Genomic DNA, 24264 nt, shown 5'->3' on the forward strand with positions numbered 1-24264 from the left:
GTTGATAATGTATTGTACAGAAGAAGGCCGAATGGGGTTAAATTGATGTGCATCTCCCGGGAGGAAGGTCTAAAGCTGTTGGCAGAGATACATGGCGGCATATGTGGCTCCCACATAGGGTCAAGGGCCCTTGCCGGCAAGGCTTTCCGGCAAGGTTTCTTCTGGCCCACCGCCCTCCAGGATGCGACGACACTACTAACCAAGTGTGAAGCGTTCCAGTTCCATTCGAAGAAGCTTCATCAACCAGCTCAAGCCCTTCAAACTATCCCTCTCTCTTGGCCCTTCTCGGTCTGGGGGCTCGACATACTGGGCCCTTTCCCCCATGCCGTCGGGGGCTTTGAGTATTTGTATGTCGCAATCGACAAGTTCACAAAGTTGCCAGAAGTGGAAGCAGTGAGGAAGGTGACAGCGCAGTCAGCCATCAAGTTTTTCAAGGGACTAGTGTGCCGCTTTGGGGTGCCCAATAGGGTCATCACCGACAACAGCACACAATTCACGAGCCACGCCTTCATGCAATACATTGAGGACCTCGGCAACAGGGTCTGTTTTGCTTCTGTGGCACATCCACGGCGCAACGGCCAAGCGGAGAGAGCAAATGCCGAAGTCCTGCGAGGCTTAAGGACAAAGACTTTTGATAGGCTACGCAAGAGTGGGAGGTGCTGGATTGATGAGTTACCAACGGTTCTTTGGTCGATCAGAACGACGCCAAATCGAGCCACTAGCCAGACACCCTTTGCCCTGGTTTACGGGGCAGAAGCAGTTCTCCCCAAGGAACTCATATACGGGTCACCTCGAGTGCTCGCTTATGATGAGCTTGAGAAAGAGCAATTGCGGCAAGATGACGTGACGCTCCTTGAGGAAGATCGTCTCCGGGCGGCTGTGAGAGCAGCATGCTTCCAGCAAGCTTTGCGCCGCTACCATAGCCGCAAAGTTCATGCCCGGAGCTTCGAGGAAGGCGACCTTGTTCTTCGGCACATTTAGTCGGCCAAGAATTCCAACAAGTTGACGCCAAAGTGGGAAGGCCCTTATCGGGTAACACAGGTCACCAGGCCCGGCGCAGTCCAGTGAGGAACTCCTGGAACATCGAGCATCTTCGCAAGTTTTATCCATAAGGCGCGACTGCCGGGCCTCCCGGCAAGCCACCCTTTTGTACAAGCCTTGCCGGCAAGGCATGTGACCCTTTGTATAGAGCCAGGCACAGACCCTGAGCATAAATAAACGAAGCGCTGGCGCCCTAAGTTATAGCATGCATGCTAGATTGAGTCTCTTCCTTGGTTAGGGTTGATACTGCTTAGCGGCGGCTAACCCCTAGCTTAGAGGTCGAGTGTGCGTCTCTCTGTTCCTCTTTGTCCTCTTTGGTTCATAGGGCACGTAAGTATTCTTGCCGAGCTGTTTTAGAAGAAAGGGAACAGACCGGCGCCCGGACCCCGGCAAGCCAAAGTTGCTATGGGCTGCAAGAACAAGGGTCCCTTCGCGGCAAGCCAAGGTTGCCGGGGGCTGCAAATCCAGATAAGTCCTTTTATCCGCCATCATGCAATTCGTTATGGACTGGTATACGTGAAACCCCGTTCTATCTCTAAACTGTCGTGCTCCCCCTTTTTGGTACCCAAGGATTATCCCCTGGGTCCGAATTCGGTCGTAGCCGCGGCAGCAAAGAAGCGGAACGAGGAGCCTAATCACACCTCATCCCTGCTTCTGCCAAGAGCGTGAGAAAGGCTGAGCAAGGTGGAGAGACGGCAAGGCCTGTTGCCGGGCGAAAAAGTGTTTGTCTTAAAGATAACAAGGATTCATTCTTATCGTGGATTCCTCCCGCAAACGAAAATCCCGGCAAACATCCCTTTTTCATTAAAAAACATCCCGTATAGGTACAGTTCATACGAAATTAAAAACATGAAGAAGGGGATTACAAGTTCTAAAGCTAACAAAGGCCCGAAGGCTTACAAGACTAAAAAGATATAAGGTGCCCGTAATCCCTTTCTTGTCCCTCTCCTCAGGAAATGGAACAAGAAAGCAAAAGGGCAAAAGGGGCGCCTAGGCGAGCTACGAGTGGCAAAATACGCCAAGAGAACATCTCGGTGGCCGTCCAAGGGCCGGACAGTGATGGCGGCGCCGGAGGTAGAGCTCGAAAACGAGGCGGCAGGATGTCAACACGCGACGAAGGCGTCGGTGCCCGCGTACTCCGACTTGACAGCCTTGCCGCCCGTCCTCTTCCTCTTCCGCAGCCTCCCTACGCCAGCCGCCCGAGGACACGACCCCGAGAAGTTCAAGGAGCCGGCGACACGGATGATGGGGTCGCCGGTGCCGCTTGGAGCGATGCCCAACACCTAGTCGGACCCGTCATCCTGCCGCCCGCTGCCCTCGTCGCCGCTGCCGTTGTCTTCCTCGCCACTCTCACTTGAGGAGGAATCTTCATCGTCGGAGGAGCTCTCCACACATCACCTCACGTGGGTCCCGAAGTGCCCGAAGATCTTGACGGAGAGGAGGGCACCCTCCATTAGTTTGAAATGGAGAGCGAGCATATCCGGCAAGTTGTGGAGGCGAGCGAAGGTCTTCCACCCTTGGTGAAGATACATGACGTGAGGGGCGGGGAACTCGACGTTGACCCATGTACCACTGTTCCCACAACCCCTCATGTGCAGCCGCAGGAACTGCGGCGGATCCAGCTCCATCTCCCGCGTAAATGGGGTCAGAAGGCGAAGGCGACGGCGTGGTGGATGGCGCAGCCTAACAAAGAATTCGCAGGGGTTGTCCCCGGCGTGGCCCTCCATCGGGGTAGGGGCTGCTGGAGGGGGCGAGGTAGATCTGCCGCCCCGTCCTCCTCTCCCTTGGCCACCACGACGGCCTCGGCCTCACCCCCTCCCCCTTCCTCTAGCGGTCGGCCTCGCCGCTACGAGCTCCTAGGGAGGAGCGATGCTGTCTGGCCGAGACCCTCACCGCCACCGATGATGCGTCGCCACGCCCCCTCGCCATGGAAGAAGAAGAAGGAAAGCAGGAATGGGGAGAGACAAATGGCGAAGAGTTGAGAGGCACCGTTCCTCCCGCCCCCCCTCTTTATAAAGGAGTGGGGGCGAGGCTCGGCCGCCCACTCTCGGCCAATCCGGCTTGTTGAAGTGACAGCAAGCGGGGCCGTCGACCGCCCTCCCCACTCCATTGAAGGCGCGTGGGAATCGACCCACACACACGCGACTTCCCACGCCCCGCGCGCCTGACATTCGCTCTGTGTTATGCATGCAGCGAATGTGGTGCAAGGGGCGAGCGCAGTAGGACGCGTGGAACGATGGTTCCCAAGCGAAGGCAGTAAATGGGAGGCGGCCCTTCGGTCTCGAAGAGACACGCAAGCCGCCTCTTTACTATCCATCACAAGGTGACGCCGGCATGCCCACGTCATACGCGCGCACGACCCCCATGTCGCGCGATTCAGCGCGGGTCGTGGGGAAGCACAGCGGACAGAACAGTGGCCGCGGTAAAAATCTGCCCCAACTGCCCACGCACCATTCTGGGCCTGGCCCAACAACGTGCTGCGCTTATGTGTGGCCCAGGCCTGGGGGCTCCGGTTTACAAAAGTAGGGGCACTGCTTTTGACCACTTTACTTGTGCACGGGCAGTCAGAGCCTCCCGCCATGGCCACGCATAGACATGGCAAGAAGGGGAAGCCGGAGAGAAGTCGAAGCCAGAAGGCAAACAAATCAACAACAAGAACCAAGGCCACAAAGATCAGATGGATGGAGCAGGTTTCCCCGGCAAGGACCCTTGCCAGGGCAGCCTCCGCGGCCCAGGCAAGACCCTTGCCGGGGGAGCCCGCCCACGCCAGCCGAAGCGAGCCACCCTTGATCCCACCAACGCTCGATAAACGCATTGGTACAAGGCTCGGGAGGCACCTCTATGGTGGCATGCAGATCTTTGTGAAGACAAAGAATAGACAAGATCAAATGAGGATAGGAAGGCAACCATCCTCACCGAAGAAACCCGCAAGACCCCCGGCAAGATCCTTGCCGGGGAGGCCAGCGTGCCCCGGCAAGACCCTTGCCGGGCCACCCAACAAGGCCCCCGCCAAGCGCACTGGCAGGGCCACTGCCAGGCCCGTGCCAACCATGTCTTCACCGCCGCTCGCATGCAACTGCTGACCCAACCAACTGGGCAGGCACCTGCGTGGCAGCATGCAATCTTTCGTGGAGGCTCCACCACCGCGCCACCTCAGCTGCCTGCCTGCCTACATGGCACCGCATGCATCATTGGCCAGGGCGCGTGTCGAAGCGAGGAGGAGCGGCAACGGACGGGACGGGCCTCGCCCCCTATAAAGCGAAGGGATACCTAAGCCTTGCTTTAAATGCGTCTTGTCCTGTAATACTAGCGATAAACTCACAATGCTGTAGCACTTTCCACCTCCCGTGTGCCACTGTGGCAGCCCCTTTTGCCTATAAAAGGAGGCCCATGGCACACAGAGAAAGGATTCGGCTCTTTCGAACCTCGCAGCACCTAGAGCTAGTTCAAGAGCTCAAGAACAATAATACATCCACCAAAGTAGGATCGTATGGTTTTACGCATCTTTGCGGCCCAAACCTGGGTATATCCCCCTTGTGTCGTTTGCTAGTCCTGCTCTCCTCACGATCCCCGTGCCCTGCAACCGTAGAAGGGATTCCAGTGATCCCATAGGTGTCGTTTCCCACTGACACACTTTATTGAAACAAAAGCTATAAAACATGATTACTACAGTAGCAAAATCATGTGAACACACAAAAATAGTAAGGGTAAATATTGGGTTGTCTCCCAACAAGCACTTTTCTTTAATGCCTTTGTAGCTAGGCATGATGATGACAATGATGCTCACATAAAAGATAAGAATTGGAACATAATGGGAGCATCATGAAGCATATGACTAGCACATTTAAGCCTAACCCACTTCCTATGCATAGGGATTTTGTGAGCAAACAACTTATGGGAACTGAGGGAGTCCTGGACAAGGGGGTGTCCGGATAGCCGAACTATCATCATTGGCTGGACTCCAAGACTATGAAGATACAAGATTGAAGACTTCGTCCCGTGTCCGGATGGGACTTTCCTTGGCGTGGAAGGCAAGCTTGGCGATACGGATATGTAGATCTCCTACCATTGTAACCGACTCTGTGTAACCCTATCCCTCTCCGGTGTCCATTTAAACCGGAGGGTTTTAGTCCATAGGACGAACAACAATCATACCATAGGCTAGCTTCTAGGGTTTAGCCTCCTTGATCTCGTGGTAGATCTACTCTTATACTACCCATATCATCAATATTAATCAAGCAGGAGTAGGGTTTTACCTCCACCGAGAGGGCCCGAACCTGGGTAAAAACATTGTATCCCTTGTCTCATGTTACCATCCGCCTACACGCACAGTTCGGGACCCCCTACCCGAGATCCGCCGGTTTTGACACCGACATTGGTGCTTTCATTGAGAGTTCCTCTGTGTCGTCACCTATAGGCCCGATGGCTCCTTCGATCATCAACAACGACGCGGTCCGGGGCGAGACTTTTCTCCCTTGACAGATCTTCGTATTCGGCGGCTTCGCACTACGGGTCAATTCACTTGGCCATCTGGAGCAGATCGAAAGCTACGCCCCTGGCCATCAGGTCAGATTCGGAAGTTTGAACTATACGGCTGACATCCGCGAAGACTTGATCTTCGATGGATTCGAGCCACAGTCGAGCGAGCCGCACTGTCACGATGGGCATGATTTAGCTCTGCCGCCGGACAGTGCCCTGGAGGCCGCACAAGAGTCCGCTCCAACCTTTAGCTCGGAGCCAACTGCGCTGATCGAGGATGGGTGGCTGGACGCCGCCTCGGAGGCTGCTACCTCTACGGCGATAGAGCCGAATACCGATCCTGTCCCTTGTGAAGCTCGTGACTCCAAGGTGCCGGACTCCTCTCCGGACCCCGAACCTTCCGCGCCCCTGTCAGTCGAACCCGATTGGGCGCCGATCATGGAGTTCACCGCTGCGGACATCTTTCAGCACTCGCCTTTCGGCGACATCCTGAATCCGCTAAAGTGTCTCTCTTTATCAGGAGAGCCTTGGCCGGATTATGGCCAGGATGGTTGGGATGCGGACGATGAAGAAATTCAAATCCCACCCACCACCCACTTCGTAGCCACTGTCGATGACTTAACCGACATGCTAGATTTCAACTCCGAAGACATCGACGGTATGGACGACGATGCCGGAGACGACCAAGAACCAGCGCCTACAGGGCACTGGAAAGCCACCTCGTGATACGACATATACATGGTGGACATCCCAAAGGATGGGAATGGCAATGGAACAACGGAGGATGACCCCTCCAAAAAATAGCCTAAGCACCAGCGTCAGCGGTGCCGCTCCAAATCCCGCCAGAGCAAGAATGGAGATTCCGGCACCGGAGATAATAACACCCCGGACAGTGCCGAAGACAACCCCCTCCAGCAAGATTCAGCACAGGAGGATGGAGAAGCCAGCCCTCGTGAGAGAGCGACAGACAAAGAGGTAGAGGACGATAATTACATGCCTCCCTCCGGAGACGAGGCAAGCCTCGACGATGACGAATTTGTCGTGCCTAAGGATCTCGTCGAACAAGAGCATTTTAAACGCAGGCTTATGTCCACGGCAAGCAGCCTCAAGAAAAAGCAGCAACAGCTTAGAGCTGACCAAGATTTGCTAGCCGACAGATGGACTGAAGTCCTTGCGGCCGAAGAGTATGAACTCGAACGCCCCTCCAAAAGCTACCCCAAACGCAAGCTGCTGCCCCGATTAGAGGAGGAAGCACATAAACCTACATCACCAGCGCACAATACGGCCGACCGGCCACCTCGTGGCCGCGACAGAGAGGCCTCTAGGCCCTCCACTAAAGCCATACCCCGGCGTCGATCAAAAAGTACAAAGTCACGGGGGAACGCGCCGGACTTGCGAGACATATTGGAGGATAAGGCAAGACAAACAAGATTGATCTACGGATCGCATGGGCGCCCCACGATATGCGACGACAACCGTCACGCCGGATACAGCAATCCCGGTCGGGCCAAACACAATAGACGAAGCTCGTTTGATCTGCATCGTGATATAGCCCAATACAGAGGCGCCGCACACCCACTATGCTTCACAGATGAAGTAATGGATCATCAAGTCCCCGAAGGGTTCAAACCCGTGAACATTGAATCCTACGATGGCACAACAGATCCTGCGGTTTGGATCGAAGACTATCTCCTTCATATCCACTTGGCCCGTGGTGATGATCTTCACGCCATCAAATACCTCCCACTCAAGCTTAAAGGACCAGCTCGGCATTGGCTCAACAGCCTGCCAGCAGAATCAATTGGGTGTTGGGAGGACCTGGAAGCCGCATTCCTCGATAACTTCCAGGGCACATATGTGCGACCACCAGACGCCGATGACCTAAGCCACATAATTCAGCAGCTAGACGAATCGGCCAGACAATTTGGACACGGTTCTTAACCAAGAAAAATCAAATCGTCGACTGTCCGGACACTGAGGCCCTTGCAGCCTTCAAACACAACATCCGCAACGAATGGCTTGCCTGGCACCTAGGACAGGAAAAGCCGAAATCAATGGCAGCCCTCACATCACTCATGACCCGCTTTTGTGCGGGAGAAGACAGCTGGCTAGCCCGCAGTAACAACCTAACCAAAAACTCCGATAGCTCGGATACCAAAGACAGCAATGGCAGGTCGCATCGCAATAAGCACAAGCGCCACATTAATGGCGATAATACTGAAGATACGGCAGTCAACGCCGGATTCAGAGGCTCTAAACCCGGTCAGCGGAAAAAGCCATTCAAAAGAACCACTCCGGGCCCGTCCAATTTGGACTGGATACTCAAGCGCTTGTGCCAGATACACGACACCCCCGAAAAGCCAGCTAATCACACCAACAGGGATTGTTGGGTGTTCAAGCAGACAGGCAAGTTAATCGCCGAAAGCAACGATAAGGGGCCACATAGTGATGATGAGGAGAAGACACGGCCACCGAACAATAGAGGATAGAAGGGTTTCCCCCCACAACTACGGACGGTGAACATGATATACGCAACCCACATACTCAAAAGGGAGCGAAAGCATGCGCTCAGGGACGTATACGCGATGGAGCCAGTCGCCCCACAGTTCAATCCGTGGTCCTCCTGCCCGATCACTTTTGATCGAAGGGACCACCCCACCAGCATCTGCCATGGCGGATTCGCTGCATTGGTTTTAGACCCAATCATCGACGGATTTCACCTCACTAGAGTCCTGATGGACGGTGGCAGGAGCCTGAACCTGCTTTATCAGGATACGGTCCGCAAGATGGGCATAGACCGCTCAAGGATTAAACCCACAAAGACGACCTTCAAAGGCGTCATACCAGGTGTAGAGGCCAATTGTACAGGCTCAGTTACACTTGAAGTGGTCTTTGGATCCCCGGATAACTTCCGAAGCGAGGAGTTAATCTTCGACATAGTCCCGTTCCGCAGCGGCTATCATGCGCTGCTCGGACAAACCGCATTTGCAAAGTTCAATGCGGTGCCGCACTACGCATACCTCAAGCTCAAGATGCCAGGCCCTCGAGGAGTCATCATGGTCAACGGAAACACCGAACGCTCTCTCCGAATGGAGGAGAATACAGCGGCTCTCGCAGCAAAAGTACAGAGTAGCCTCTTAAGGCAATTCTCGTGTCCGGCTGTTAAGCGACCGGACACCGCCAAGCGCGCCCGAAGTAACCTACAACAAGACCACCTGGCACGTTCCGAGCACGCGTAGCAATGCGGCCCCAACCCCAGCCCTCGCAAAATTGCGAGACCAGTACCACGCGTATATCACTATGCTCTGGTGATACCATGGGCATAGGGGGAGGGGCACAACCACGGCATGCCCAGAGTGCGGCTCAACCACACCAGGGGCTCCCAAATGGGTCATCTTTTTTTCTTCTTTTTCCTCTTTTTCTTCCTTTTTTTATCCCCAGGACTCCGCTTTCCAGAAGCCCTGTCCGGCAATAGACCTGCCGAACTCACGATGCAACAGCCAGGGAAGCAGAAAAGCTACGACGAGTATCCAGGTGGTCTCCATTACGAGCATTATACCTGTTTTATACACCATTCCGCAGCCTACCCCTGGAGGGGACATGTTAAATAGTCCCACCCCTCGCTTATCGCACTATTTGTATCGTTCTGCCTTAATTGCAGTATTTTTCGAATAAACAATGCATCGCTTTTTGCCTATCATTGCATTCCTTTTTATATATGTTCACTTATGACATGTCGCACCCGTACGCTTTGGTACGGCCAAATACACGAGGGGCTTAAGTTCCCCAAATTATGGTGTGAAAGTCCGAACACTTTCACAAGTGCGGCACCCCGAACTTATAGCATTATATGCATCGGCTCCGAATCATGTCTTGGGTCAATAGTTGGGTTTGCCCGGCTCCCATGTTTTGGTACCTTACGTTCCGTTATATAGGCTAAGGTAGCGCTGGGAGAACCACTGTGATTGTGCCCCAGTTGAGCTGGGTTGAGCACCTCAGTGGAGAAAGCTAAAACTGGCCGTCATGATAAGGCAAGAGCTGGTCGCTGTTCGAGAGGTCTTTTCGAGTCCCTAAAGACTTATGCCGCTTAGAGCGAAGAGCCGGCTTTGTCCGGCCCCAGGCGTGGATAGCGCCCCGAATTAGGTCTTCCGAACACTAGGGGCTTCGCCAAAATTTAAAATTATAGAATTCTATGGCTAAATGAGAGTGTTCAAGCATTATAAGTCCGGTTGCCTCGTTCGTCGTGTTGAGCACCTCCCTAGAAGGACCCAACAATGGGAACAAGAGCGCTCATGTTTATCCCGAACACCCCAGCACTCGTGGCATGGGGGCAGAAGCCAATGACTTGCCATATCTCAGATTTGATAAACAGACGCACAGAAGGTAATATTTTAAATTAACAAGCATTGCTTAGCACATATGAACAAAGTTTTCAGCGCACAGGATAACAAAATGCGAGTCTACTTAAAAATTACATCTTTGGAGCATTCACCCGCAATAAGGCGGGCACCCTTTAGGACACCCTTATAATACATCTTGGGCGTGCGATACTCCTTGCCCGGCGGTGGCGCGTCCGTCACAAGCTTCTCGGCGTCCATCTTGCCCCGGTGCACCTTAGCGCGGGCAAGGGCCCGACAGGCACCTTCAATACAGGCTGAATGCTTGATGACGTCAACCCATGGACAGGCGTCCACCAGCCGCCGCACCAGACCGAAGTAGCTCCCAGGCATGGCTTCTTTGGGCCACAACCGAACTTTGAGGCCCTTCATGGCCTATTCGGCCACCTTGTGGAGCTCGACCAGCTGCTTCAGCTGGTCGCTCAGGGGCACCCGATGTCCGGCCTTAGCATACTGAGACCAGAACACCTTTTCCGTAGAGCTCCCCTCTTTGGCTCTGTAGAACGCGGCAGCATCGGACACGGTACGGGGCAGATTTGCGAACGCCCCTGGAGAGCTCCGAATTCGGGTAAGTAACAAGTAATTCACTTTTACATGCTTGCTTTGCATGAAGAATGCCTTACCCGCCGCTATCTTCTTTACTGCCTCGATCTCCTGGAGGGCCTTTTGGGCTTCGGCCTTAGCGGCTTTGGCACTCTCAAGAGCCGACGCGAGCTCGGACTCTCGAGTCTTCAAGTCACGCTCCAGACTCTCGTGTTTTTCCACGAGAGCCTGGAGCTCTTGCCGTACCTCCGCCACCCGCACCTCCTGATTCTCTCGCTCGGTGCGTTCCGCGGCCGCATTGCGTTCGGCCGCGGACACCGCCTCCTTCAGGGTCGCCACCTCGTTCGTAGCCCCTGGAGTACCCGCGTTATTTCGGTCATTTTTTGCAACCAAAATCCTTTTCTATAAGGTACAACTTTAATAAGGTGTTACTTACCTTCCTTGTCCTCGAGCTGCTTCTTGGCACGACCGAGCTCGATCTCAGACCGCTCGAGGCTCTGCTTCAAGGCATTGACCTCTGTAGTCAGTGCGGCAGAGGTCAGCAGCGCAGCCTGCATTCCCATATTGACATATTTGTGTTAGACTCCTGCGTATATCTTTTTAGATCCTCAGTTCGGCTTTTCTTTCCGAACACCGAACCGAGCATCAGGGGCTACTGTCTATGCGGTACTATTTTTACATATCTTAATTACATACCTCAAAGCCTGTTAGAAGGCTAGTGCAGGATTCGGTCAGCCCGCTCTTGGCGGACTGAACCTTTTAAATCACCGCCCTCATGACAGTGCGGTGCTCCTCGTTGATGGAAGCGCCGTTGAGCGCCTCCAGCAAGTTATCCGGCACCTCCGGTAGGACGGAGGCCACCGGCGTTGCTGTCTCGCCCTTCTTACAAAGGGGCCGCCCGCCGGACTCCGGAACCACCAAAGGTTCCGGCACGGAGTCTGGTCCAAAGTCCGGGAGGTTGCCCTGCAGCACCTCCGGGGCCTCCTCCTCCTGGCTGGTCCCCTTCTGGGACCCCACCCCGGCGTCGCCTACGTCACGAGGGGAGGAGGCGGTCGGAAGTGAAGCACTATTCACATCCGATGAACCCAGGGACCCGCTCGACGAAGCAGGGAGATCGTCCCTGGGCGGACTACATGGTTGTATTCGGTGTTAGAAGACACTATGCAACGAAAGAAAAATCATGAGTTATTCTGGAGTCCGGACACTTACGATCTCGGCCACTCCTCTTCGCCGTCGTCGGTGTTGGTGGAACAGTCCGGAAGAAGGGTCCTTCCCTTCTTGGACCCTTCGGCCTCCACCGTTGGGGAAGCCTTCCTCTTCTTCTCTCCCCCCGCTGGGCGAGAGGCCTCGTTCTTCTCCTCCTCGCCTTCGTGGGAGGAGTCCGCCTCGGAGTCATCGGACGATGAGTCCGATAACACCTGGCGCCGGGAACTCCTCCGGGTTCCCGTGGCCTTCTTCTTGGCCTTCTTCTCCGGCACCACGTAGGGCGCCGGGACTAGCAGCCCCGTCAAACGGGCATCCGCTGGGTCTTCTGGAAGGGGAGCCGGATAGTTAACCTGCCCAGATGTCTTCTGCCAGGCCTGTTAAAGGTAATGGGAGTTTAGATCCCGCATAGAATCAAACTATGGAAAACATGTGTCCCGTAAAGGGTAATATAGCTTACCTCGCCAGCCTGACGCTGCGAGTGAATCCGCAATCTTCGGTAGCGGTTGCGGGGGCCTCGGCGCCCTTGAATAGCACCCTCCAGGCCTCTTCGTACGTAGTGTCGAAGAGCCTGCTCAAGGTCTGGTGCTGTGCCGGATCGAACTCCCACAAGTTGAAATCCCGCTGTTGGCACGGGAGAATCCGGTGGATGAGCATGACCTGGACTACATTGACAAGCTTGAGCTTCTTGTTCACCAGGGTCTGGAGACAGGATTGGAGTCCGGTCAGCTCCTCCGAATCGCCCCACGACAGGCCCTTCTCTTTCCAGGAGGTGAGCCGTGTGGGGATGCCAGATCTGAATTTGGGGGCCGCTGCCCATTTAGGGTCACGTGGCTCGGTGATGTAGAACCACCCCGATTGCCATCCTTTGATGGTTTCCACGAAGGCGCCCTCGAGCCAGGTGACGTTGGGCATCTTGCCCACCATGGCGCCTCCGCACTCCGCTTGGCGGCCACCCACTACCTTCGGCTTGACATTAAAAGTCTTTAGCCATAAGCCGAAGTGGGGTTGGATGCAGAGGAAGGCCTCGCACACGACGAGAAACGTTGAGATGTTGAGGATAAAATTCGGGGCCAGATCATGGAAATCCAGGCCATAGTAGAACATGAGCCCCCGGACAAACGGGTGAAGTGGGAAGCCCAGTCCATGGAGGAAATGGTGAAGGAACACCACCCTCTCATGGGGCTTGGGGGTGGGGGTGAGCTGCCCCTCATCGGGGAGCCAGTGCGCGATATCGCTGGACAAATATCCGGCCTTGCGCAGCTTTTTGATGTGCCCCTCCGTGACGGAGGAGGCCATCCACTTGCCTCCCGCTCTGGACATGGTTGGAGAAGGTTGAGGTGAGATGTGCGGACTTGGGCGCTGGAGCTCGAGTGCGCGGAGATGGATAAGCAAAGGAGGAAGAAGGCGTAGGTAAAAAGGTGGATCCTTATCCCCTTATATATGGGCGGACGAAACTATGCATCCCCACCAGCCCGGTAAAACTCGCTTATCTCCCAAGCGCCACAATCAATGGCGCGGTTGGGTTACCCATGTCCGTATTGATGAGGATCCAGGAATAAGGGGACACGATCTCTGCTTTGACAAGACGTGCCAAAGAAACCGCTTCGCTAAACGTGCGGAGGTGGAACAATAAAAACGATTCGAGTAAGGGCTTGGCCGTGGTGTGATGTCATGCCACGAAATACATCAGCAAATTGAACTTGTGTAAATATTATTCTCCCTACGGTGGAATGTGGAATTTATTTTGCAGAGCCGGACACTATCCTGGTGTTCAAAATCTTCTGTGAATTATTCGGAGGAGGAACCCGCCTTGCAATGCCGAAGACAATATGCGCGCCGGACTCGTCGTCATTGAAGCCTGGTTTAGGGGCTACTGAGGGAGTCCTGGACTAGGGGGTGTCCGGATAGCCGAACTATCATCATTGGCTGGACTCCAAGACTATGAAGATACAAGATTGAAGACTTCGTCCCGTGTCCGAATGGGACTTTCCTTGGCGTGGAAGGCAAGCTTGGCGATACAGATATGTAGATCTCCTACCATTGTAACCGACTCTATGTAACCCTAGAGCTCTCCGGTGTCTATATAAACCGGAGAGTTTTAGTCCATAGGACGAACAACAATCATACCATAGGCTAGCTTCTAGGGTTTAGCCTCCTTTGCTCGTGGTAGATCTACTCTTGTACTACCCATATCATCAATATTAATCAAGCATGAGTAGGGTTTTACCTCCACCAAGAGGGCCCGAACCTGGGTAAAAACATCGTGTCCCTTGTCTCTTGTTACCATCCGCCTAGACGCACAGTTCGGGACTCCCTACCCGAGATCCGCCGGTTTTGACACCGACAAGAACAATAATCAACTAGCATAGGAAGGCAAAGCAAGCATAGTTTCAAGATTTTAAGCACATAGAGAGGAAACTTGACATTATTGCAATTCCTACAAGCATATGTTCCTCCCTCATAATAATTTTCAGTAGCATCATGAATGAATTCAACAATATAACCAACACCTAAAGCATTCTTTTCATGATCTACTTGCATAGAAAATTTACTACTCTCCACATAAGCAAATTTCTTCTCATGAATAGTAGTGGGAGCAAACTCAGTAAAATAATTATCTTGTGAGGCATAATCCAATTGAAAACTAAAATCATGATGACAAGTTTCATGGTTATCATTATTCTTAATAGCATACAAGTCATCACAATAATCATCATGGATAGCAACTTTGTTCTCATAATCAATTAGAACCTCTTCCAAAATAGTGGATTCATCACTAAATAAAGTCATGACCTCTCCAAATCCACTTTCATAATTATCACAATAATATTCAACATCCTCCAAAATAGTGGGATCACTACTTCCTAAAGTTGACACCCTTCCAAACCCACTTTCATCAATATAATCATCATAAATAGGAGGCATGCTTTCATCATAATAAATATTCTCACCAAAACTTGGGGGACAAAAAATATCATCTTCATCAAACATAGCTTCCCCAAGCTTGTGGCTTTGCATATCATTAGCATCATGGATATTCAAGGAATTCATACTAACAACATTGCAATCATGCTCATCATACAAAGATACAGTACCAAACATTTTAATGCATTCTTCTTTTAGCAATTGAGCACAATTTTCCTTCCCATCATTTTCGCGAAAGATATTAAAAACATGAAGCGTATGAGGCAAACTCAATTACATTTTTTCTAGTTTTCTTTTATAAACTAAACTAGTGATAAAACAAGAAACAAAAAGATTCGATTGCAAGATCTAAAGATATACCTTCAAGCACTCACCTCCCCGGCAACTGCGCTAGAAAAGAGCTTAGTTGACGGGGTGTGAGTGCCGCTTACCTAGCCTCCCCGGCAACGGCGCCAGAAAAGAGCTTGATGTCCACTACACAACCTTCTTCTTGTAGACATTGTTGGGCCTCCAAGTGCAGAGGTTTTTAGGACAGTAGAAAATTTCCCTCAAGTGGATGACCTAAGGCTTATCAATCTGTAGGAGGCATAGGATGAAGATGGTCTCTCTAAAGCAACCCTGCAACCAAATAACAAAGAGTCTCTTGTGTCCCCAACACACCCAATACAATAGTAAATTGTATAGGTGCACTAGTTCGGCGAAAAGATGGTGATACAAGTGCAATATGGATGGTAGATATGAGTATTTGTAATCTGAAAATATAAAAACAGCAAGGTAACTAATGATAAAAGTGAGCACAAACGGTATTGCAATGCTAGGAAACAAGGCCTAAGGTTCATACTTTCACTAGTGCAAGTTCTCTCAACAATAATAACATAATTGGATCATATAACTATCCCTCAACATGCAACAAAGAGTCACTCCAAAGCCACTAATAGCGGAGAACAAACGAAGAGAGTATGGTAGGGTACGAAACCACCTCAAACTTATCCTTTCTGTTCTATCTATTCAAGAGTCCGTAGTAAAATAACATGAAGCTATTCTTTCCATTTGATCTATCATAGAGTCCGTACTAGAATAACACCTTAAGACACAAATCAACCAAAACCCTAATGTCACCTAGATACTCCATTGTCACCTCAAGTATCCGTGGGCATGATTATACGATATGCATCACACAATCTCAGATTCATCTATTCAACCAACACAAATTACTTCAAAGAGTGCCCCAAAGTTTCTACCAGAGAGTCAAGAAGAAAACGTGTGCCAACCCCTATGCATAGGTTCATGGGCGGAACCCGCAAGTTGATCACCAAAACATACATCAAGTAGATCATGTGAATATCCCATTGTCACCACAGATAAGCACGGCAAGACATACATCAAGTCTTCTCAAATCCTTAAAGACTCAATCCGATAAGATAACTTCAAAGGGAAAACTCAATCCATTACAAGAGAGTAGAGGGGGAGAAACATCATAAGATCCAACTATAATAGCAAAGCTCGCGATACATCAAGATTGTGCCATAGAGAGAACACGAGAGAGAGAGAGATCAAACATATAGCTACTGGTACATACCCTCAGCCCCGAGGTTGAACTACTCCCTCCGCATCATGGAGAGTGCCGGGATGATGAAGATGGCCACAGGTGATGGATTCCCCCTCCGGCAGGGTGCCGGAATAGGCTCCCGAGAGGTTTTTGGTGGCTACAGAGGCTTGCGGCGGCGGAACTCCTGATCTATTGTGTTCTTCGATGGTTTTAGGCTATATGGGAATATATAGGCGAAAGAAGTCGGTCGGGGGAGCCACGAGGGGCCCACGAGGGTGGAGGGTGCACCCAGGGGGGTGGGCGCGCCCCCCTATCTCGTGGCCTCCTCGAAGCTTCCCTGGCTTGCACTCCAAGTTCCCTGGATTGCTTCTGTTCCAAAAATAACTTCCCCGAAGGTTTCATTCCGTTTGGGCTCCATTTGATATTCCTTTTCTTCGAAACACTGAAATAGGCAAGAAAACAGCAATATGGGTTGGGCCTCCGGTTAATAGGTTAGTCCCAAAAATAATATAAAAGTGTATAATAAAGCCCATAAACATTCAAAACAGGTAATAAAGTAGCATGAATGCTTCATAAATTATAGATACGTTGGAGACGTATCATCGTACTTGAGGGAGTCCTGGACTAAGGGGTCCTCAAGCATTCGGTATATTCAATATGGGCCGGATTGATGGGATGTTGAGGTAAAGGAAGAAGGCCACCTCCCGTGTTCGGTTGGGACTCATGTATGCGTGTACAGCAAGATTAAGTGTCCGGATATACTGTTTCCTTTCCTATAAACCGACTTTGTACAACCCTAGGCCCCTCCGATGTGTATATAAACTGGAGGGCTTAGACCGAAGAGAGGATCATCATAACATTCATAGGCTATACAATCTAGGATTTAGCCATTACGATCTCGAGGTAGATCAACTCTTGTAACCCCCATACTCATCGAATATAATCAATCATGAAGTAGGGTTTTACCTCCTTCAAGAGGGCCCGAACCTGGGCAAACATTGTGTCCCTTTTTCCATTGTTACCATTGATCCTCGGACATACAGCTTGGGCCCCCTACCTAAGATCTGTCAATTTTAACATCGACAGTACTCTTCATGATCCGATCAAGATCCAACCGATCTAGTGCCAAACAAACGACACCTCCGAGTTTACCACACGTGCGTGTTGATGACGTCTCCTCCTTCTTGATTCAGCAAGTGGGAGAGGAGAAGTAGATGGGATCACAACCAACACGACGGCGTGGTGGTGATGGTGGTGGCGTAGCACCGACAATGCATGCTAAGCGTCGCCGGGACAAGGCGGTGGAACTATGGAGTAACAGGAGAGAGAGGGACGCCAAGGGCTTGGTGTATCCTCTTGGGGCGCCCCCCTCCCCTCTATATATAGGTGGAGGGGCATGGGGAACAGCCCCTCCAAACCCTAGGGCGCAACCAAGGGCTTGTGTGTCCTGTTTTGGGCGCCCCCTCTCCTCCATATATAGGTGAAGGGGCTTGGTGGTGAGCCCTCCAAGCCCTAGGGGTGCACCAAGGGTGAGGAGTTGGACTCCTAGTCCAATTCCCTCCTTTCCCAACATAGTTGGAATTTCCACCTCTCCCAAGACACATGGGCCTTGAGGGACTTGTGCGCCTAGCCCAATAAGTCAAGGAAGCCTCCCCTCATCCCACGCTAACCCTTGGGCCATGGTGGAACCCTTGGTGGACTTCCAGACTCCATTGGAAGTTTTTGGAACCTTCTGGAAGCTTCCCGGTATAATACCAAAAAAACTAAAACTTTTTCTAGAACCTTGAAACAACTTACCATATATAAATCGTTACCTCCCAACCATTCCGAGACTCCTCGTGACGTCTGGGATCTCATCCAGGACTCCAAAAAACATTCGGTTACTGTTGGGGATATTACCACTAGGCGTAAACCGGCCTACTTGGGCCGGGTTAGCTTCATTAGTGGCGTAAACAGATGAAGGCCCAAGGCATGTAGTCGGTTAGAGCATGTAGCCGTAAACCGGCCTGATGTATGACTTGTATTGTAAGTAAGGAACAGGGAGATAGCAACCGGAATACGAGTATAAACTGGTTAGGACTCTATGGACCGACGGGCGTCACCCGTGTATATAAGGGGACGACCCGGTGGCGGTTCAAGACAGACAACCACAACTCGAGCCTAGGCGAAGCTTGTTTGCTCCCTAGCCATCGAGATCATATCAATTCCATCACAACTAGACGTAGGCTTTTACCTTCATCGAAGGGGCCGAACTAGTATAAAACCCCTTCAAGTAAACTCGTAGCGATGGCTCCACGACTAAGTCCTTTCGCTAGGACATCTGCCGTGACAAATCCACGACAGTTGGCGCCCACCGTGGGGCTATCGCACGATGGTTTGACGATCTTGGAGGGCAAGCTCAAGGGACTCGAAGGCTATGTTGTGGGCCGGATGACCAAGAGTCGTCGGGGTAGGATCTACATCGACGACGCAGGATGGGGTCCCGAGGCCGAGTCAATCGAGTACGGGTACCGGGTCCCCTTTCGTGGCATACACGTTTTCATTGGCAAAATCGGTGAGCCTGGGCCTGAGTCGGACATCTGCACCAACCTCATCGAGACGGCTCAGCGTGCGAGATCTACCCGCGTTAAACCGGCCGTGAAACATGTCTTCGTTGGAGTCGTCCACGAAGGTGAGCGTGAGGACGAGTCAGAACGCGGTAATGAGACCGTCATCTATTCTGATAACGAGTCCTCGACCGGAGAGACCGAATCGCTATACCAGTTGCAAGACGACAAGATTAGGGGCTGTTCCGATGGCGACAGTATTCCGGACCCCCCAGGCCAGGTCAACCGGGTTGGAATATTCATGGCTGGCACACAGGCGGCGAATCACTCTTCGACCGCCGCAGCAATGCTCTCCGGATCAGCAGCGGCAGCCGCAGCAGGGGCAGGAGGCCTTGTGCGCCCGCCGGTTCAAGTTCTAACTGATCTGTTTGATGCACTAGCTGCGCTTATGGCAGAGGACAATCCGGCGGATCAGGAGGCCCATAATGCAGAAATCGCAAAGGTGAAAGAGCAGATCGTGCAAGCCAAAGCGGATCTGGCAGCAGAAAAAGACAGGATGACTGCAGAACGGGCCGCTTTGGACGCCCAGGCCTATAAACTCATGCTTGACCAGAACGCATCACAGGAGGTTTTGAAGCGGAAGCACAGATCACGCCTGCCGTCAGGGTTTGACCCCCGAAATCTCTTTCACACTCCAGGGGCTGGGCCCAGTAATCCGCCGCAGTACCCGGAGACAAACCGGATCGAGGCACCAGGACGAGGGGAGCCGGTCCAACCTCGCCTGATGGAACCCCCTCAGCAGAACATTATGAATTTTCCGCCGGTCCAGACGCCCCCAGGTCATTATTCTAATCCTATGGACAACCTTGTTGCGGCCGCTGCACGGTTAGAGGCCATCCCAGTCGAAGGGGATTCTCCGCAAGCGATAGAGACACGCCGGGTTAAGGAGCTTCTTCGGACTGCGCTGATTCAGCAGGAGGCATACTCATACAGCCGTGATCGGATTCATTCTACGCCCCGTCCGGGCCGGAGCTATAGCAGGCGCATGGAGGAACCGGCCATATCAAGCAATGCGCGAGGCCGTGAAGCGGCCCGTGGTAATAACCCGGCAGGTGGTGTTGGAGATGCTCAGGATGTGGTGGACCGGGCCCGGGCACAAAGGGAGGCCGAGTTAGCAGCACAGGATAATGCGGGCCAATTTACACCGGTTCGTTCTACAACCTTTGCCGGACCAGGGATCACATCCGCTTTGGGAGTGCCTTGCTTAATCCCAGCTTTACGTAATGTGCGCCTGCCTAAAGATTTCAAGGGTCCACGCAAGGTGCCGAATTACACCGCTGATTTACCCCCTGAAGCATGGGTAGAGAGTTATGAGATGGCCATGGAGATGCTGGATGTGGATGAGGCCGCATGTGCGAAATACTTCACCATGATGCTTGAGGGCACGGCTCGTACTTGGTTAAAGAGCCTGCCACCCAATTCTATCAGCTCATGGGCCCAATTGCGGGCCCGGTTTATACAGAATTTAAAGATACATGTAAGCAGCCCAAGTCCATAGTAGACCTGGCGGCTTGTGTCCAGGAGGAAGGAGAATCAACGACCCGTTGGGTGCGCCGCGTTTCAGAAATTTTGCACTCATCTGACAGGATTAATGCTGACTCTGCGATCTTAACTCTGGAAGGCAACTGCCGGTTTGAGCCTCTAAAATTGAAATTGGGACGCATGAAGCGGTTCTGTAATGACATGGGAACCCTCATGGCTGCTTTAGTAAAGTATGCCGATTCGGACAGTACCAAGGATCCCGAACCTGATGATGATGAAACAGGGAAGGGAAGGAAGAATAGCAACTCTAAACAGCAGCAGTACAAACCGGCGGGTCATGGAAACGGAGGCAAACGCAAGGCGGAGGGTAGCATGGATTTTGTGGCCAACGCTAATGCACAGGACAGGGGGCAGCGGCGTAGAGGTAAAGCGGCAGATCGTAATGGGACCCCCAATCCTAACGCAAGCCGTTTGAATTATTTGTTGAATCAGCCTTGCCCAAAGCACGGGACGAAGGAGACACCAGCTAACCACCTTTGGAAGGATTGTTATATTATGCGGGAGTTTAAAAACTCTAATGCCTTCCGGTATGACCATGGGTCAGGTGGCGGTTCAGGATCCGGTTTACACGGCCCGGGTCACGATGGAGCTTCCGGTTCAGGTTTCAATCAGGGCGGTCACAATAGCCAGAGTAATCAAAACGGCCAGCAGCAGCAGCAGCAGCAGTCAGGTTATCAGAGCCAGCCAAAGCAGTTGAGCAATGGGCAATACCATGTCTTCACAACTGGCTTGGATAAGCGCGACCGAAAACTCCACAAGCGAGCGGTGAATTCTGTTGAACCGGCCTTACCACGTTACTTACGCTGGTCAGAGCAGCCCATCGTGTGGAGCAGAGAAGATCACCCGCCCCGGGTTGATAATCCGGGCCAGTTAGCATTAGTAGTGGACCCTCAGGTGGGGGGTTATAAGTTCACCAAGGTGCTCATGGATGGAGGAAGCAGTATTAACATACTATACTATGAGACATTCCGGCGCATGGGACTAACAGACAAGGATCTCAGACCGTCGAATACGGTATTCCATGGTGTTGTGCCAGGCAAATCTGCATATCCTGTTGGCAAGATAACCCTAGATGTGGCTTTTGGGGACGAGCACGATTCTCGGTCGGAAAAATTAAACTTCGAAGTGGTGAAGATCCGGAGCCCGTATCACGCCCTGTTTGGGCGGCCGGCTTATGCCAAGTTCATGGCGCGGCCTTGTTATATCTATTTACAGCTCAAGATGCCGGGTTACAAGGGGACGATAACAGTTCACGGGAACCGTAGGATCGCTTTGGAATGTGAAGAGGGTGATGCGGCTTATGCAGAGTCAGTCTGTGCCACGGAGGAGTTGAAGTATTATAAGGACAATGTTGATCCGGCGGATATGACCCCTTTAAAGAAGCCAACTACAGAGCATGATTCAGATCTGAAGTTCAAATCGGCAGCTGAGACCAAGCTTGTTGACTTCGTGCCCGGCGATTCGTCCAAGCAGTTCACTATCAGTGCCAACCTGGATCCCAAATAGGAAAGCGCGCTCATCGAGTTCATCCGTGAGAATCGGGACATTTTTGCATGGAAGCCGTCTGACATGCCAGGTGTACCGAGGGAACTCGCTGAGCACACTCTTAATGTGGATCCTAAGTATAAACCGGTGAAACAGTTCCTCCGCCGGTTTAACGAAGAAAGACGCAAAGCCATTGGAGAGGAAGTGGCCAGGCTTTTAGCAGCTGGTTTTATTATTGAGGTGTTCCATCCAGAGTGGCTTGCTAATCCGGTGCTGGTTCTTAAGAAAAACGGCACTTGGCGTATGTGTGTGGATTACACAGATCTTAACAAAGCCTGTCCGGCAGATCCTTTTGCCCTCCCCCGTATTGACCAGATCATTGATGCCACGGCGGGTTGTGAGCGTTTGAGTTTTTTGGATGCATACTCTGGATATCATCAGATCAAGATGGCGGTTAAGGACCAGGAGAAAACAGCATTTATTACTCCCTTTGGAGCCTTCTGCTATGTATCTATGCCCTTCGGGCTCAAGAGTGCCCAAGCCACCTATCAACGGTGTGTACAGAATTGCCTGCATGAGCAGATCGGCCGCAATGTGCACGCCTATGTGGATGATATTGTAGTAAAATCAAGACAGAAGGAGACGCTGGTGGATGATTTGAAGGAGACCTTTGACAACTTGCGAGCTTACAGGATGATGCTTAATCCGGCCAAGTGTGTTTTTGGTGTTCCGGCAGGCAAGTTATTGGGTTTTCTGGTGTCTAACAGAGGAATTGAGGCTAATCCGGAGAAGATTACGGCTATTACATCCCTAGCTAAACCGAAGTGTATCAATGATGTTCAGCGTTTGGCGGGCCGAATTGCTGCGCTGAGCCGGTTTATCAGCCGCCTCGGGGAGAAGGCTATCCCTTTGTATCAAATGCTGAGGAAGACAGACAATTTCGTCTGGAGTCCAGCTGCTGATGAGGCATTTGAGGACCTGAAGCGGCAGTTAGCCAATCCGCCTGTTCTTGCAGCTCCGGTCGACAAGGAGCCACTATTATTATACGTAGCGGCCAATGCTCGGGCAGTTAGCGTGGCTATTGTGGTGGAACGCAAAGAGGCAGGCAAGGAATATCCGGTTCAGCGGCCGGTTTATTATATCAGCGAGGTGCTTATTGAATCCAAGCAAAGGTATCCGCATTGGCAGAAGCTGGTCTATGGAGTTTTTATGGCCAGTCGGAAGTTGAAGCAGTATTTTCAAGGGCACCCCATCACAGTGGTCAGTTCAGCTCCCTTGGGTGATATTATACAGAACCGGGAGGCGACTGGCCGGATTGCCAAGTGGGCTATAGAGCTTGGGCCACATGGACTGAAGTACGTGCCTCGGACGGCAGTGAAGTCTCAAGCACTTGTTGATTTCATCAATGACTGGACGGAGTTACAAGCACCAGAGGAGAAGCCGGATCACACATATTGGACTATTCATTTTGACGGATCCAGGCAATTGGAAGGCTCGGGGGCTGGAGTCGTATTAACTTCCCCACGAGGTGATAAGTTTTGTTATGTTCTCCGCTTAATGTTCCCTTGTACTAATAATGCAGCTGAGTACGAAGCCTTGCTCCATGGCCTCCGGATGGCTAAAGAGATGAATTTAAGCCGGGTTAAGTGCTTTGGTGACTCGGACCTAGTGGCTCAACAGGTGTCTGGCACTTGGGATTCTAAGGACCCGCTCATGGCTGCATATCGTCGGGAAGTGGATAATATTGCAGGTTGTTTCAAGGGTTATCAAGTGGATCATGTGGACCGTCGGAAGAATGAAGCGGCGGATGCTTTAAGCCGGTTGGGCTCTCAGCGTAAACCGGTCCCGCCTAACGTCTTTTTGGACGTGTTGCACAACCCGTCAGTCAAGCTCCCAGGTGAGGTGGATTTGGCTATCCCTGATCCGGAGGCTCAATTGGTGGCAGCCCTGCATGTTATTCCGGATTGGACAGTTCCTTATCTTGCGTACATGAACCGGGGGAGTTACCAGAGGATGAGATTCTGGCCAGGCAGATAGTCCGGCGATCCAAGTCTATGACGATTGTCAATGGTGAATTACATCATTGCAGTGTATCAGGGGCGTTTCAACGTTGTGTTTCTCCTGAGGAAGGCTGTGAAATCTTAAGAGAAATCCATGAAGGGGATTGTGGACACCACGCCGGTTCAAAGTCTCTGGTGGCAAAGGCGTTTCGTCACGGGTTCTACTGGTTGACAGCGCACGCTGATGCGGAGGACTTGGTTAAACGGTGTGATGGATGTCAGAAATTTTCAAGGCGTGCTCATGTGCCGGCTCAAGAATTGAGGATGATCCCAATAACATGGCCGTTTGCAACTTGGGGGCTGGATATGGTTGGGCCTTTTAAAAGATCCAAGGATAAGAAAACCCACCTTTTGGTGGCAGTTGACAAATTTACCAAGTGGGTTGAAGCGGAGCCTGTCAGCAAGTGTGATGCAGCAACAGCGGTGCAGTT

General features: G+C 52.0%; 1 pseudogene; it reads left to right on the forward strand.

Moving 5' to 3' along the window:
• LOC123041713 (uncharacterized) overlaps positions 1-22883 on the forward strand; it is a 42905-nt pseudogene extending 20022 nt beyond the window's left edge.
• The last annotated feature ends 1381 nt before the right edge of the window (positions 22884-24264 follow it).

Source organism: Triticum aestivum, chromosome 2B, assembly GCF_018294505.1.
Source record: "Triticum aestivum cultivar Chinese Spring chromosome 2B, IWGSC CS RefSeq v2.1, whole genome shotgun sequence".
Taxonomy (NCBI): Eukaryota; Viridiplantae; Streptophyta; class Magnoliopsida; order Poales; family Poaceae; genus Triticum; species Triticum aestivum.